The sequence below is a fragment of the Coregonus lavaretus genome, assembly GCF_964263955.1.
Source record: "Coregonus lavaretus genome assembly, chromosome: 13".
Taxonomy (NCBI): domain Eukaryota; kingdom Metazoa; phylum Chordata; class Actinopteri; order Salmoniformes; family Salmonidae; genus Coregonus; species Coregonus lavaretus.
In genome coordinates this window covers 13100910-13115106 of record NC_140000.1, presented here as the reverse complement: position 1 = coordinate 13115106, position 14197 = coordinate 13100910, and the positions used below count along the sequence as shown (strand labels likewise).

Genomic DNA, 14197 nt, shown 5'->3' with positions numbered 1-14197 from the left:
AACTGACGGTGATTCAGGCTTCTGGATCGGATGAAATTAACAGTTTGGATGACCACCTTCATGACGTTATCCATCTTTAATGACTTGCAACACAAAGCCTCCTGGTGCAAAATACAGTGAAAAGTCTAAAAATCACGTCCTCCATTTGCAGATTGCACTTTCTCTCTGAACTTTGTCACAACGCCTGCTTTCTTCCCGATCATTGAGGGCGCACCATCTGTAGCCAGGCTGACAGCGAGGGACCAGTCCACTCCGACCCTGTCCAGCGCGCCGACGAGTGCGGTAAAAATATCAGCTGCTGTCGTTGTAACTCCTCGGTGACGGTCAATGTGTCATCAACTCCGCGGATGAAAATGGTCAGTTGTGCAACATCTGTAATGTCCGTGCTTTCATCAATTGCAACCGAAAACGCAATAAATGACTACTTTTTGCTTCAACTGGCTGTCCAAATCCACTGAAAGATCGGAAATCCTGTCTGCAACTGTGTTTCTTGTCAGGCTGATATTTGCAAAAGCCTGCCGCTTTTCAGGGCACACAATCTCCGCTGCCTTCATCATGCATGTTTTTACAAATTCACCCTCACTAAATGGTTTTGAAGCCACTGCGATTTCATTAGCAATGAGGTAGCTAGCTTTCACTGCAGCGTCACTGATGTCTCGGCTGTGAGTAAACACAGACTGCTGTTTCTTCAGACCCGCCAACAGTTCATTCACCTTCTCTCATCTCCGCTGTCCTTGAAAGTTGTCATATTTGTCGGCATGAAGACTCACATAGTGGCGACGAAGGTTATATTCTTTCAGCACTGCAACATGCTCTGAACACACCAAACATACAGCTTTCCCATTCAATTCCGTGAATAAATAGGATGACCATTTTTCTTGGAACACTCTGCACTCTGCGTCCACTTTTCTCTTTTTTGACAGAGACATATTGGGGCAATGAGGGTGCCAAAGCACATAATGTTAAAAGTAGAAGCCGTAATAAATATCGCGGGCAAAACAAAGTAGCTCATTGGCTGCACGTGCTTGACCTACTTGCTCTGCCCCGGTATAAACAGTTTGCTTGCTTAACACAATTGCTATTGCGCCATCCAGTGGACGCAATTGGAACAGCAGTTTATTTTATTGAGAAATTGCAGCGCATTTTTATACTTTACAAAAAAGTATTATTATTATATTTTTTTCGAAATCATCTCGCGGGCCGGATTAAACCCGTTTGCGGGCCTGATCCGGCCCGCGGGCCGGACGTTTGACACCCCTGATCTAGCGTCTTCACAATAGCCCAAATTCAGTAGGCTAATTAAAATCCTCTCATAAGAAGTCAACCCTATGATGTCACTCAACAAAGACCACATGATAAACCATTCAATAAACAGACATGCTTTATTTGATATCATCAGTTCAAATTGTTAGTTCCATGACATCAGGACCAGCCTTTGCTACTTAGCCGGATGCCATGGTGTTTTGGATCCATGACACGTAGTTGCAGACTTTGGTGTAGACGCCAGGCTTCTTCCTGAGAGCACAGCCATGACCCCAGGACACAACACCCTGCAGCTCCCCATCACACACCAGAGGGCCACCAGAGTCACCCTGGTGGGGTAGAGAGAGAGAGAGAGAGAGAGAGAGAGAGAGAGAGAGAGAGAGAGAGAGAGAGAGAGAGAGAGAGAGAGAGAGAGAGAGAGAGAGAGAGAGAGAGAGAGAGAGAGAGAGAGAGAGAGAGAGAGAGAGAGCAACAAGCCAGAGTGACATGAAAAGATAAAGAGAGTCAGTGACAGAGCAAGAAGAAGAGAGACAAAAAAATATATGCATCATGGTGCAAACTGTGAAAGCAAGAAAGTGAAATATGAAGAAGTATAGTACAGGTCTATTCTGTCTGTTACCTGGCAGGAGTCCTTGCCTCCCTCCATGAAGCCAGCACAGATCATGTTCTCAGTTATCTGGAAGAAATAGGCTTCCAGACAGGTGTTATCAGTCAGGAGGGGACCTCCACACACTGTAGTGTGTCAGGGTACCTCGCTGGAACAGAACATCAAAGAAAGACAGAGTTAGAGACATGTAACAAGTCATTAAGACTTTCAATTAAAACAAATCAGAAGTGGAAAACTTTAGATTTCTTAAGACTGTAAAAGTACCAATCACTCTAAAATAACTGTTGTCCTCAGCTGTTAACCATTTATAGCCAAGACAGCATGATATCTAATCAGGTACTGAACACACTGGGCAAGCAGTTCACCTGGGGTAAAAGACGCAGCTGTTTTACACAACCACACACACACACATACACACAAACACAAGCACACACACGTACGCACAAATGTACACACAAATGTTTGTATTCGTATCTTTTATTATTTCTTATTATTGTTGCATTGTCGAGAAGGAACCTGAAAGTAAGCATTTTGTTGGATGGTGTATACCATGTGTATCCAGTACATACGACTAATAAAACACTAATAAGACACACATTCCACTCACAGCCTTCGTTGCTGGCGCGGAGGCTCCCCCAGCCAGAGACCTGGCACATGGTTCCAGCAGTGCTACACTTAGTGGGGAGGGCCACAGGGCTCACATAGCTGTTGAGGGTGTCAGGCTGGCTTAGCTTGATCAGCGCGATGTCACTGTCCTGGGTACCAGAGTTGTAGTCTGGGTGGCGGATGAACTGGGCAGACATGATGTGTTGCTCCATGTCCTCAGGCTCCTTGATGTTGTGCTCCCCCAGACGGACCTCCAATGGCGACCTGCAGGGTTATAACCAGAATGGAGATGATACTGTAGTAGTTGGAGGGGAAGGAGGGTCCTGCACTGGGGAACTTGTTAGATTTGCTGTATGTTAAGGTTTACCCATTTCATCCAAACAGTTCTACAACAGTTGTGGTCTTAAATCCGAATGGACTCAACCATTAAACATGATATTACAAAGAGCAAAGCATACCATGTCAAATGTTTGTCCATCAATACCAGTGGAGGCTGCTGAGGGGAGAACAGTTCATAATAATGGCCGGAACAGAGAAAATGGAATGGCATCAAACACCTGGAAACCATGTGTTTGATGTATTTGATACCATTCCACTGATTCCGCTCCAGTCATAACCACGAGCCCGTTCTCCCCAATTAAGGTGCCACCAACCTCCTGTGATCAATACACTACCTTCTTTACTTGTTTCTCTTTAAGTCCAACTAACACCTAAGGAAAGAAGAGTGAGTTTCTAGATTAAATGGGGATTTTAAGGCCTACACCACCAGAATGTTAATGCAATAAAATAAAGTGTAAAAAACAACAACATTTAAACTATTTTTGAAATTCTCTAGCACATAGTAACTCTGCAGTCTGTGCTTACGATTTGTAGCAGTGGGCAGCAGAGAGCACCCATTCACTAGAGAGGAGGATCCCTCCACAGAAGTTGTACCCTGTGTTCAGAGACACCTGGTAGGGAACAGAGTTCTTCCTACACTCATACCTGTCACGGAATCTGCCGAGGCTGCTCCTCCTCCTTGTTTGGGCAGGCTTCGGCGTTCGTCGTCCCCGGAGTACTAGCTAACACCGTTGAATGTTTTGATGTTCGTTTGGTTTGGTCTGTCTGTTACACCTGTGTCCGTTTGGTCTTGATTATGTGCCTTATAAGTTTCCTGTGGTTGTGTTCGTTAGTTGTGTGTTATTTTAGTTCCTGTCTGTTGGTGGTATCCTGTGCAGTACTCTGGCATTGTTATTAATACGCACGGTGTTGCGTTGTCGTTTTGCCTCCTCGTTAGAGGCACTTTATTTTGTACTGGTTGTGCATCTAGTAAAGTCCTGTTCGACTTAGCTTATGCGTCCTGCGTCTGACTCCTCTCCACGCACCCACACCAACACTGACAGAATAACACACCATCATGGAGTCAGCAGGAGCAACGGCGGCACCCAAGTCCCTCGAGGAAAGGATCAGCAATCAAGACACCATGATCCAGCAACTTGGGGTCGCCATGAACGAGTTGTCCAACACGCTGCGCCGTTTGTGTCATGGGCCTCTCACTCCACCGGGTTACCACCTTAATTTTCTTCCACTCTGCTCACCACTCTCTCTACTCAGCCTAACTAGCTCCACCTGTCCCTGCTCTGCTCTGCTCTAATTACTCTGCCAGCTGCGCTGCATTACCCACTACCTCTCCCAGTATTTAAGGCCCTGTCTTTCAGCTCTCCGGTGTCAGATCGTCTGCAAAGCTCACACCCGGAACCTGTTTGCTCGCGCTTCTGGCTCACCCTGGTTTTGTGACCCCGGACCTGCCTGTTTTTTTGGATACTCTTCTGCCTCAGGAGATCCAGACCTGCTTCTGCCATTACGACTCCTGACTACTCTTCAATCCCGGTAACTCTGACCAGCCTTCTGCCTTGCTACTACGTATTTTGGATTTCCCTTGAACTGTACTGCTGCCTGGTTTCATTCCGCCCTGTTGTGTCTGTGTCTCCCCCCCCCAGGACTTCTGGACCACCCACCACCGGCTTCATAGGACGCATCGCTGCCACTGGGGGGGGCACAGACCCAGCGCATTGGACGGGATCCCTGTTACCCCTGGAGCCTTCATTCACTCCCTACTTCCCTTTTCCCTTAAGTTTAATAAACTTTCTGGTGTGACGCAATTGTGGTCCTCTGGTCGTCTGTCTGAACCGTGACAGTACGATCTGACCATTATGGACTCAGCGCACACTTTCCCCGACATGGAAACCGATGAGCATGAGCAGCAGTTCCAGCAGCAGCAACAACAACTCGCCATGATCATTCAACTCCTCACCAACCTTACCCCAGCCAGTCTGCCCACCAGCCCAGCCCCCGAGTTACCTGCCCCGGTCATTGCAGCCGCTGCTCCGGAACCCAAGATTGGAAACCCCGAGCGGTTCAACGGCGATTCAACCCAGGTCCGGCCATTCCTGACTAGCTGCCGACTTCAGTTCTCCTTGCAGCCAAGGACCTTCGCCACGGAGGGGGCTAAAGTTGGGTATGCCATCACTCACCTGACGGGCCGAGCTCGACTCTGGGGAACAGCAGAGTTCGAACGTCAAACCCCCGCATGTGCAACCTTCGACCTGTTTGCTGAGGAGATGCTGAAGGTGTTTGACCTGGATTCACCCACCGCAGAGGCGTCTCGTGAACTGTTCAGTATTCGACAAGGCAGACGTACAGTCGCAGACCATTCCATCGACTTCCGAACCCTGGCTAGACGAAGTTCTTGGAACACACCATCGTTGGTGGACGCGTTCTTCCATAGTTTGGCTGACTATATCAAGGACGAGTTGGTCTCCCATGAACTGCCTTCCACTCTTGATGAAGCCATCGCACTGACTGTCAGGATCGACAGAAGGATACAGACCCGTCGTCGTGAGAGGGGGCGCCAAGGTCCACCTACTACCGGCATTCGGAGAGATCCGACTGGGCTCCTGTCATCTACTGCCACTCACCCAGGTCAGCTTGATCAGTCTGAGCCTATGGAGATTGGGCGAGCCTCCCTCACTCCTGCAGAGCGCCAGCGCCGCTTCACCTCAAACCTCTGCCTCTATTGTGGAGGTGAGGGACATCGTGTGGTAACCTGCCCTTTAAAGGGCCGAAGCTCACCGGGCATAGGGGGAGTCCGGTTGAGTTCAATGACCATCCAGTCCTCCGACCGCAAACCCCTGCTGCAAGTTCACCTCCGCCTCTCTGACTCAACTCACACCCTGGCTGCTCTGGTGGATTCTGGCGCCGAAGCCAACATAATGGACATCAAGCTGGCACGCCAACTGGGACTGGAGAACCTCCGTTTGACACCTCCTATTCCTGCCCGGGCACTGGACGGACACTTACTCGGATCGGTCACTCATGTCACGGCCCCGGTCTCGATGGGTCTGTCCGGAAACCATCAAGAAACTATCCAGTTTCACCTGCTCCCCTCTCCAGGCCAACCCCTCATCCTGGGTTACCCATGGCTCCGCCGGCACAACCCTCAGCTCGACTGGGTGACCGGGGTGATCAGGGAGTGGGGAGAGGACTGCCACCGAACCTGCCTGCTTGCTGCCGCACTACCCCCTCGGCCAGTACCTACTAACTCCGCTCCTGACCTCTCCAATGTCCCAGAATGCTACCATGGTCTCAGAGAGGTGTTTAACAAAGCAAGAGCCACATCTCTGCCCCCTCACCGTCCGTACGACTGTGCCATCGACCTCCTCCCTGGAACAGCTCCTCCAAAGGGTCGTCTTTATTCGTTGTCTGCTCCTGAAAGAAAGTCCATGGAGGACTACATCAATGGCTCTCTGTCCGCTGGATTAATCCGTTCATCTTCATCTCCTGCTGGTGCTGGCTTCTTCTTTGTGGGGAAGAAGGACGGATCTCTTCGCCCCTGCATCGACTACAGGGGACTCAACGACATCACAGTGAAGAACCGTTACCCTCTGCCTCTGCTCACCTCTGCTTTTGAGTTGCTCCAGGGAGCCACTGTTTTTACCAAGTTGGATCTCAGAAACGCTTACCACCTAGTGCGGATCCGGGAGGGAGATGAATGGAAAACCGCATTCAATACACCAACAGGCCACTACGAGTATCTGGTTATGCCTTTTGGCCTCACCAATGCTCCTGCTGTGTTCCAGGCTCTAGTGAATGATGTACTGCGGGACATGTTAAACAAGTTTGTCTTCGTTTACCTGGATGACATCTTAATCTACTCCAGAAACCTGTCTGAACACACCCGCCATGTCCAGCAAGTCCTTCATCGTCTTCTGGAGAATTCCCTCTACGCCAAGGCAGAGAAATGTGAGTTTCACGTCAAGACAGTGGCCTTCCTGGGGTACATAGTGGCAGAGGGAAGTATCCAAATGGATCCTGCCAAAGTATCAGCAGTCACTTCATGGCCTGTTCCGGAGAACAGAAAGAAGCTGCAACAGTTTCTGGGGTTTGCTAACTTCTATAGGAAGTTTATCCGGAACTACAGTACCGTTGCTGCCCCTCTCACTGCTCTAACCAGCACCAAGCAACCCTTCACCTGGACCCCAGCAGCCGACAAAGCCTTCAGTACCCTCAAGGTGAGGTTCACCTCCGCTCCCATCCTCCAGATGCCTGATGTGGACCGGCAATTCATTGTGGAGGTGGACGCCTCGGATGTGGGAGTTGGTGCTGTGATTTCTCAGTGGGCTGCGGAGGATAGGAAGCTCCATCCCTGTGCCTTTTTCTCACGTCGGTTGTCCCCCTCTGAGTGCAATTACGACATAGGGAACCGTGAGCTGCTGGCTGTGAAGCTTGCCTTGGAGGAGTGGCGTCACTGGCTGGAGGGGTCCACCATTCCATTTCTCGTTTGGACCGATCATAAGAACTTGGAGTACATCCGCACGGCCAAACGGTTGAACTCCAGGCAGTCCCGCTGGGCCCTGTTCTTCACCAGGTTTAATTTCACTCTGTCATACCGGCCTGGATCACGCAACACCAAGCCAGACGCCCTCTCCCGTCAATTCCAGAAGGATGACACCCCCTCCAAGGACCCTGTGTCGATTCTGCCAAGTCCCTGCATCGTTGCAGCTCTGACCTGGGCTGTTGAGGAACAGGTGCTGGAGGCTCTCCGTAACCAGCCAGGTCCCAGCACTTGCCCAGCTGACCGCCTTTTTGTCCCCGAAGACCTGAGGTCCCAGGTCGTTCAGTGGGGACATGACTCCCGCCTAGCTTGTCACCCTGGCTCCACCCGCACTTACAACCTGCTCGCCCAGAGGTTCTGGTGGCCCTCTCTGAGGAAGGATGTACGGGAATTCGTCCAAGCCTGCCCCATCTGCAACCAACACAAGTCGTCCTGCCAGCCCCCAGCCGGATTGCTGCAGCCCCTGCCTGTGCCCAGACGTCCCTGGTCTCACATCGCCCTTGACTTTGTCACGGGGCTGCCCCCTTCAAGTGGCATGACCGTCATTCTCACCATCGTTGACCGTTTCAGCAAGATGGCACACTTCATTCCCCTCCCCAAGCTCCCAACCGCCAAGGAGACCGCCCAGGTGGTCCTGGAACACGTCTTCCGGATCCACGGACTGCCAAAGGATGTAGTTTCTGACCGTGGTCCACAATTCTCCTCCGCTTTTTGGAAGGAGTTCTGTCACCTGCTGGGAGCCACAGTCAGTCTGACTTCCGGATTCCATCCCCAATCCAATGGGCAGTCAGAGCGGGCTAATCAGGAGCTCGAGAAGGCACTGCGATGCATGACTTCACGCAACCCCCACTCCTGGTCGCAGCAATTGACATGGGTGGAGTACGCACACAATTCTCTGACCTGCTCTGCCATCGGTATGTCCCCTTTCCAATGTGTTTATGGATACCAGCCTCCTCTATTTGCCAGCCAGGAAGAGGAGGTTACTTGCCCATCTGCACTTGCTTTTGCCCGTCGATGTCGCCGCACCTGGTCACAAGCCCGAGCCACACTCCTCAGATCCGTTGCCAGCTACACTACCGGGGCCAACCGTCGGAGAATTCCTGCTCCCACCTACCATGTTGGTCAAAGGGTGTGGTTGTCATCGAAGAACCTGCCACTCAGGGTGGAGTCGCAGAAGCTGGCACCTCGGTTCATTGGCCCATTCCCTATCATAAGAGTGATTAGCCCAACTGCTGTCCGGCTCCAACTGCCTAATTCCCTGAGGGTGCACCCCACTTTCCATGTGTCTAAGATTAAGCCCATCCATGAGAGTCCGCTGGTCCCTGCTGCGCCTGGTCCTCCTCCTCCACGGCTCGTCGATGGTGGTCTGGTTTACACCGTCCGCCGCCTGCTTCGGTCCAGACGGAGGGGTAGGGGTCTCCAGTACCTCATTGACTGGGAGGGCTATGGACCTGAGGAGAGGACCTGGGTGCCAGCTAGTCGGATTGTGGATAGGACTCTCATCACCGCTTTCCACCAACGGCATCCTGATCAACCTGCAATCCGTAGGGGCCGCCCCAGAGGGGTCCCTAACCGTCCGGCCCGCTCGGCTTCCTGTCCTGTGCCTGATCCTGTCTCGGGACCTGTCCCATCTCCCGACCACGGCCCTCCGGCTTCCTCCGAGGATGAGGACGTTCACTCGGACCGTTCGGAGGAGTTCTAGCCCTCCTCCGGCTCCCCTCCTCCCGCCCGGCGTGGTGTTGCTCTTGGGACTTCTGGGGCCGTCCCTTGGGGGGGGGGTTCTGTCATGGGCCTCTCACTCCACCGGGTTACCACCTTAATTTTCTTCCACTCTGCTCACCACTCTCTCTACTCAGCCTAACTAGCTCCACCTGTCCCTGCTCTGCTCTGCTCTAATTACTCTGCCAGCTGCGCTGCATTACCCACTACCTCTCCCAGTATTTAAGGCCCTGTCTTTCAGCTCTCCGGTGTCAGATCGTCTGCAAAGCTCACACCCGGAACCTGTTTGCTCGCGCTTCTGGCTCACCCTGGTTTTGTGACCCCGGACCTGCCTGTTTTTTGGATACTCTTCTGCCTCAGGAGATCCAGACCTGCTTCTGCCATTACGACTCCTGACTACTCTTCAATCCCGGTAACTCTGACCAGCCTTCTGCCTTGCTACTACGTATTTTGGATTTCCCTTGAACTGTACTGCTGCCTGGTTTCATTCCGCCCTGTTGTGTCTGTGTCTCCCCCCCCCAGGACTTCTGGACCACCCACCACCGGCTTCATAGGACGCATCGCTGCCACTGGGGGGGGCACAGACCCAGCGCATTGGACGGGATCCCTGTTACCCCTGGAGCCTTCATTCACTCCCTACTTCCCTTTTCCCTTAAGTTTAATAAACTTTCTGGTGTGACGCAATTGTGGTCCTCTGGTCGTCTGTCTGAACCGTGACAGTTTGGTTACGGGCGAGGTGCCCACATCTTCGCACACCTTACCATCACCATCGGCCAGTCCTTCTCTCCCAGTACCGGAACCCAGCGGCATTCGGCTCTCGCTCCCGAGGGCATATGATGGTACCGCAGCCGGGTGTCAGGGATTCCTCCTGCAGGTGGAACTCTACCTGGCCACCATACACCCGGCGCCCTCGGGATACGAGAGCGTCTCCGCCCTCATCTCCTGTCTCTCCGGCAAGGCGTTGGAGTGGGCTAACGCCGAATAGAGGGGAATAGACGCCGCTACCATCACCTACGCGGAGTTCTCCCGCCGCTTCAGGGCAGTGTTCGATCATCCACCTGAGGGGAAGGCGGCGGGGGAGCGTCTGTTCCACCTCCGACAGGGGAAGAGGAGTGCCCAGGAGTTCGCCCTGGAGTTCCGGACGCTAGCGGCAGATGCGGGATGGAATGAGAGGGCCCTCATCGACCATTATCGATGCAGCCTATGAGAGGACGTTCGTCGTGAGCTGGCCTGCAGGGAAACCAACCTCACCTTCGACCAGTTGGTGGACATGTCCATCCGTCTTGACACCCTGCTGGCTACACGCGGACGTCCCGAATGGGGGTCGTCCATTCCATCCTCCAGCACCGCCGAGCCGATTCCTATGGAGCTTGGGGGTGCAGGCGCTAGGGAGAGGAGGAGAGAGAACCCGAGGGGGGCCGTCCCCTGCACCAACTGTGGCCGTGGAGGGCACACTGCGGCTAGGTGTTGGGGAGGGTCTCCTGGGACAGGGGACAACAGGTCACGCACTGGGGAGCCATTTCAGGTGAGTAGATGCCCCACTTACCCAGAGCTCTCTGTTGGACACCTGTGTATACCTGTGAGATTTCCACAGGTGGCACCTCATTCCCAGCATAAGGCGCTAGTAGATTCAGGCGCAGCTGGGAATTTTATTGATCATGTATTTTGTTCCAGGGTAGGAATCCCCCTTCGGCCGGTGGAACCCCCTTTCCCAGTTCATGCTCTAGACAGCCGGCCGCTGGGGTCGGGGTTGATTAGAGAAGTCACAGCGCCACTGAAGATGATTACGCAGGGGGGTCATGAGGAGATCATTCAGTTTTATCTGATCGACTCTCCTGCGTATCCCGTGGTGCAGGGGCTTCCCTGGTTAAGCACCCATGATCCTACCATTGCGTGGCAACAGAGGGCTCTTATGGAATGGTCTGCCCAGTGTGTAGGGAGATGTCTAGGTGTTTCCATAGGGGCAACATCGGTGGAGAGTCCGAACCAGGTGTCCGCAATGCACATTCCCCCTGAATATGAGGATTTAGCATTGGTTTTCAGCAAGACTAGGGCAACACGGTTGCCACCTCATAGACAGGGGGATTGTGCGATAAATCTCCAAACAGGAGCGGCACTTCCGCGGAGCCGTGTGTATCCCCTGTCTCAAGAGGAGACCGCGGCTATGGAGACTTACATAGCCGAGTCCTTGGAACAGGGATACATACGGTCCTCCACTTCCCCGGTTTCCTCGAGTTTCTTCTTTGTGAAGAAGAAGGACGGGGGTTTGCGCCCGTGTATTGATTATCGTAGTATCAATCAGATCACGGTTAAGTACAGTTATCCTCTTCCTCTGATTGCGACTATGACAGAATCATTACGCGGAGCGCGGTTCTTCACAAAGTTGGATCTCAGGAGCGCGTACAATCTGGTGCGCATTAGGGAGGGAGATGAATGGAAAACAGCATTCAGCACCACCTCGGGTCATTACGAATATCTCGTCATGCCATACGGGTTAATGAATGCTCCTTCAGTCTTTCAATCCTTTGTGGACGAGATTTTCAGGGACATGCATGGGCAGGGTGTGGTAGTGTACATCGACGACATCCTAGTGTACTCTTCTACACGAGCCGAGCATGTAGCCCTGGTATGCAGAGTGTTGAAGAGGCTGTTGGAGCATGACTTGTATGTCAAGGCAGAGAAATGCTTGTTTTTCCAGGAGTCCATCTCCTTCTTGGGTTATCGATTGTCCGCATCTGGTGTGAAGATAGAGGTTGACCGCGTGTCGGCCGTGCGTAATTGGCAAACTCCAACCACTGTAAAAGAGGTGCAGCAGTTTTTGGGTTTTGCTAATTACTACTGGAGGTTTATCCGGGGTTTTGGACAGGTGGCAGCTCCCATTACGTCCCTGCTAAAGGGGGGTACGGTGCGTTTGCAGTGGTCAGCTGAAGCGGACAGGGCATTCGTTAAACTGAAGAACCTGTTCACTTCGGCTCCGGTGCTGGCGCATCCGGATCCCGCTTTACCGTTCCAGGTGGAGGTGGACGCTTCAGAAGCCGGTATTGGGGCGGTTCTGTCGCAACGGTCCGGCACGCCACCTAAACTCCGCCCCTGTGCGTTCTATTCCAAGAAGCTCAGCCCGGCGGAGCGTAATTATGACGTAGGGGACAGGGAGTTGTTAGCTGTGGTTCAGGCCCTAAAGGTGTGGAGGCATTGGCTTGAGGGGGCTCAACACCCTTTCCTCATTCTGACTGACCACCGTAACCTGGAGTACATCCGGGCAGCTAGGAGACTAAACCCTCGTCAGGCTAGGTGGAACATGTTCCTAACCCGGTTCGTTTTTAAGATCACGTACATCCCAGGGTCCCAGAACGGTAAGGCAGACGCCCTGTCCCGGCGGTATGACACAGAGGAGAGGTCCATTGAGCCTACTCCCATACTGCCGGAGTCTTGTCTGGTGGCTCCGGTAGTGTGGGAGGTCGATACGGAGATCGAAAGGGCGTTACGTGCCGACCCTACTCCCCCCGAGTGTCCTGTGGGGCGGACGTACGTTCCGCTCGAGGTTCGTGACCGACTTATTTATTGGGCTCATACATCACCCTCCTCTGGACATCCAGGTATTGGCCGGACAGTGCCCTGCCTTAGCGGGAAATACTGGTGGCCAACGTTAGCTAGGGATGTGAGAGTTTATGTCTCCTCCTGCTCGGTGTGCGCCCAGTGTAAGGCGCCTAGACACCTGCCCAGGGGAAAGTTACATCCCCTGCCCGTTCCGCAACGACCATGGTCCCACCTCTCGGTGGATTTTGTGACCGACCTTCCCCCCTCCCAGGGGAATACCACCATTTTGGTCGTTGTGGATCGGTTTTCCAAGGCCTGTCGTCTCCTCCCAATGCCGGGTCCTATTTACCCACGTTTTCCGGCACTATGGGGTCCCCGAGGATATAGTGTCTGACCGAGGTCCCCAGTTCACCTCCAGAGTCTGGGGGGCTTTCATGGAACGCTTGGGGGTCTCGGTGAGCCTTACCTCGGGGTACCACCCAGAGAGCAATGGGCAGGTTGAACGAGTCAACCAGGATGTGGGTAGGTTTCTGAGGTCCTATTTCCAGGGCCGGCCGGAGGAGTGGTCAAGGTATATCCCCTGGGCAGAGATGGCCCAGAACTCTCTCCGCCACTCCTCCACCAATCTAACACCTTTCCAGTGTGTTTTAGGGTATCAGCCGGTTCTGGCACCATGGCACGAGAGCCAGATCGAGGCTCCTGCGGTGGATGAGTGGATTCGGCGCTCGGAGGAGACGTGGGACACTGCACATGTCCATCTGCAGCGGGCCATCCGTCGACAGAAGGCGAGCGCCGATCGCCACCGCAGTGAGGGACCGGTATACGCACCGGGAGATCGAGTCTGGCTCTCGACTCGAAACCTGCCCCTCCGCCTGCCCTGCCGGAAGCTGGGTCGGCGGTTTGTGGGGCCCTTTAAAGTCCTGAGAAGATTGAACGAGGTGTGTTACAGGTTACAACTGCCTAATGATTATAAGAATATTAACCCCTCGTTCCATGTGTCTCTTCTCAGGCCGGTGGTAGCTGGTCCATTCCAAGAAGATGAGATAGGAGAGACCCCTCCGCCCCCATTGGACATCGAGGGGCTCCGGCGTACAGGGTCCGGACCATCTTGGACTCGAGACGCCGGATGAGTGGTCTCCAGTATCTCGTGGAGTGGGAGGGGTACGGTCCGGAGGAACGGTGCTGGGTGCCTAGGAGGGACATCCTAGATCCATCCCTCCTGACTGAGTTCCACCGTGGTCATCCCACGCGTGTCCTCCTGGCCGTCCCAGAGGCCGGGGTCGGCGCACGGCTGGAGCCGCACGTCAAGGTGGGGGTACTGTCACGGAATCTGCCGAGGCTGCTCCTCCTCCTTGTTCGGGCAGGCTTCGGCGTTCGTCGTCCCCGGAGTACTAGCTAACACCGTTGAATGTTTCGATGTTCGTTTGGTTTGGTCTGTCTGTTACACCTGTGTCCGTTTGGTCTTGATTATGTGCCTTATAAGTTTCCTGTGGTTGTGTTCGTTAGTTGTGTGTTATTTTAGTTCCTGTCTGTTGGTGGTATCCTGTGCAGTACTCTGGCATTGTTATTAATACGCACGGTGTTGCGTTGTC

At 53.3% G+C, this 14197-nt stretch overlaps 1 protein-coding gene and 1 pseudogene across 2 annotated transcripts in view; one reads left to right on the top strand and one right to left on the bottom strand.

Moving 5' to 3' along the window:
* The window catches only part of LOC311139364 (sperm acrosome membrane-associated protein 6-like), a gene marked incomplete at its 5' end in the record, with an annotated part of 1014348 nt that overhangs the window by 34717 nt on the left and 965434 nt on the right, over positions 1 to 14197 (top strand). The window lies entirely within an intron of this gene.
* Positions 1443 to 9878, bottom strand: LOC311139236 (trypsin-3-like; annotated as a pseudogene). Its single transcript has 5 exons — positions 9781 to 9878; positions 3341 to 3460; positions 2478 to 2740; positions 1883 to 2018; positions 1443 to 1592 (listed from the first exon to the last, which is right to left on the bottom strand). The product of its transcript is annotated as a trypsin-3-like (transcript).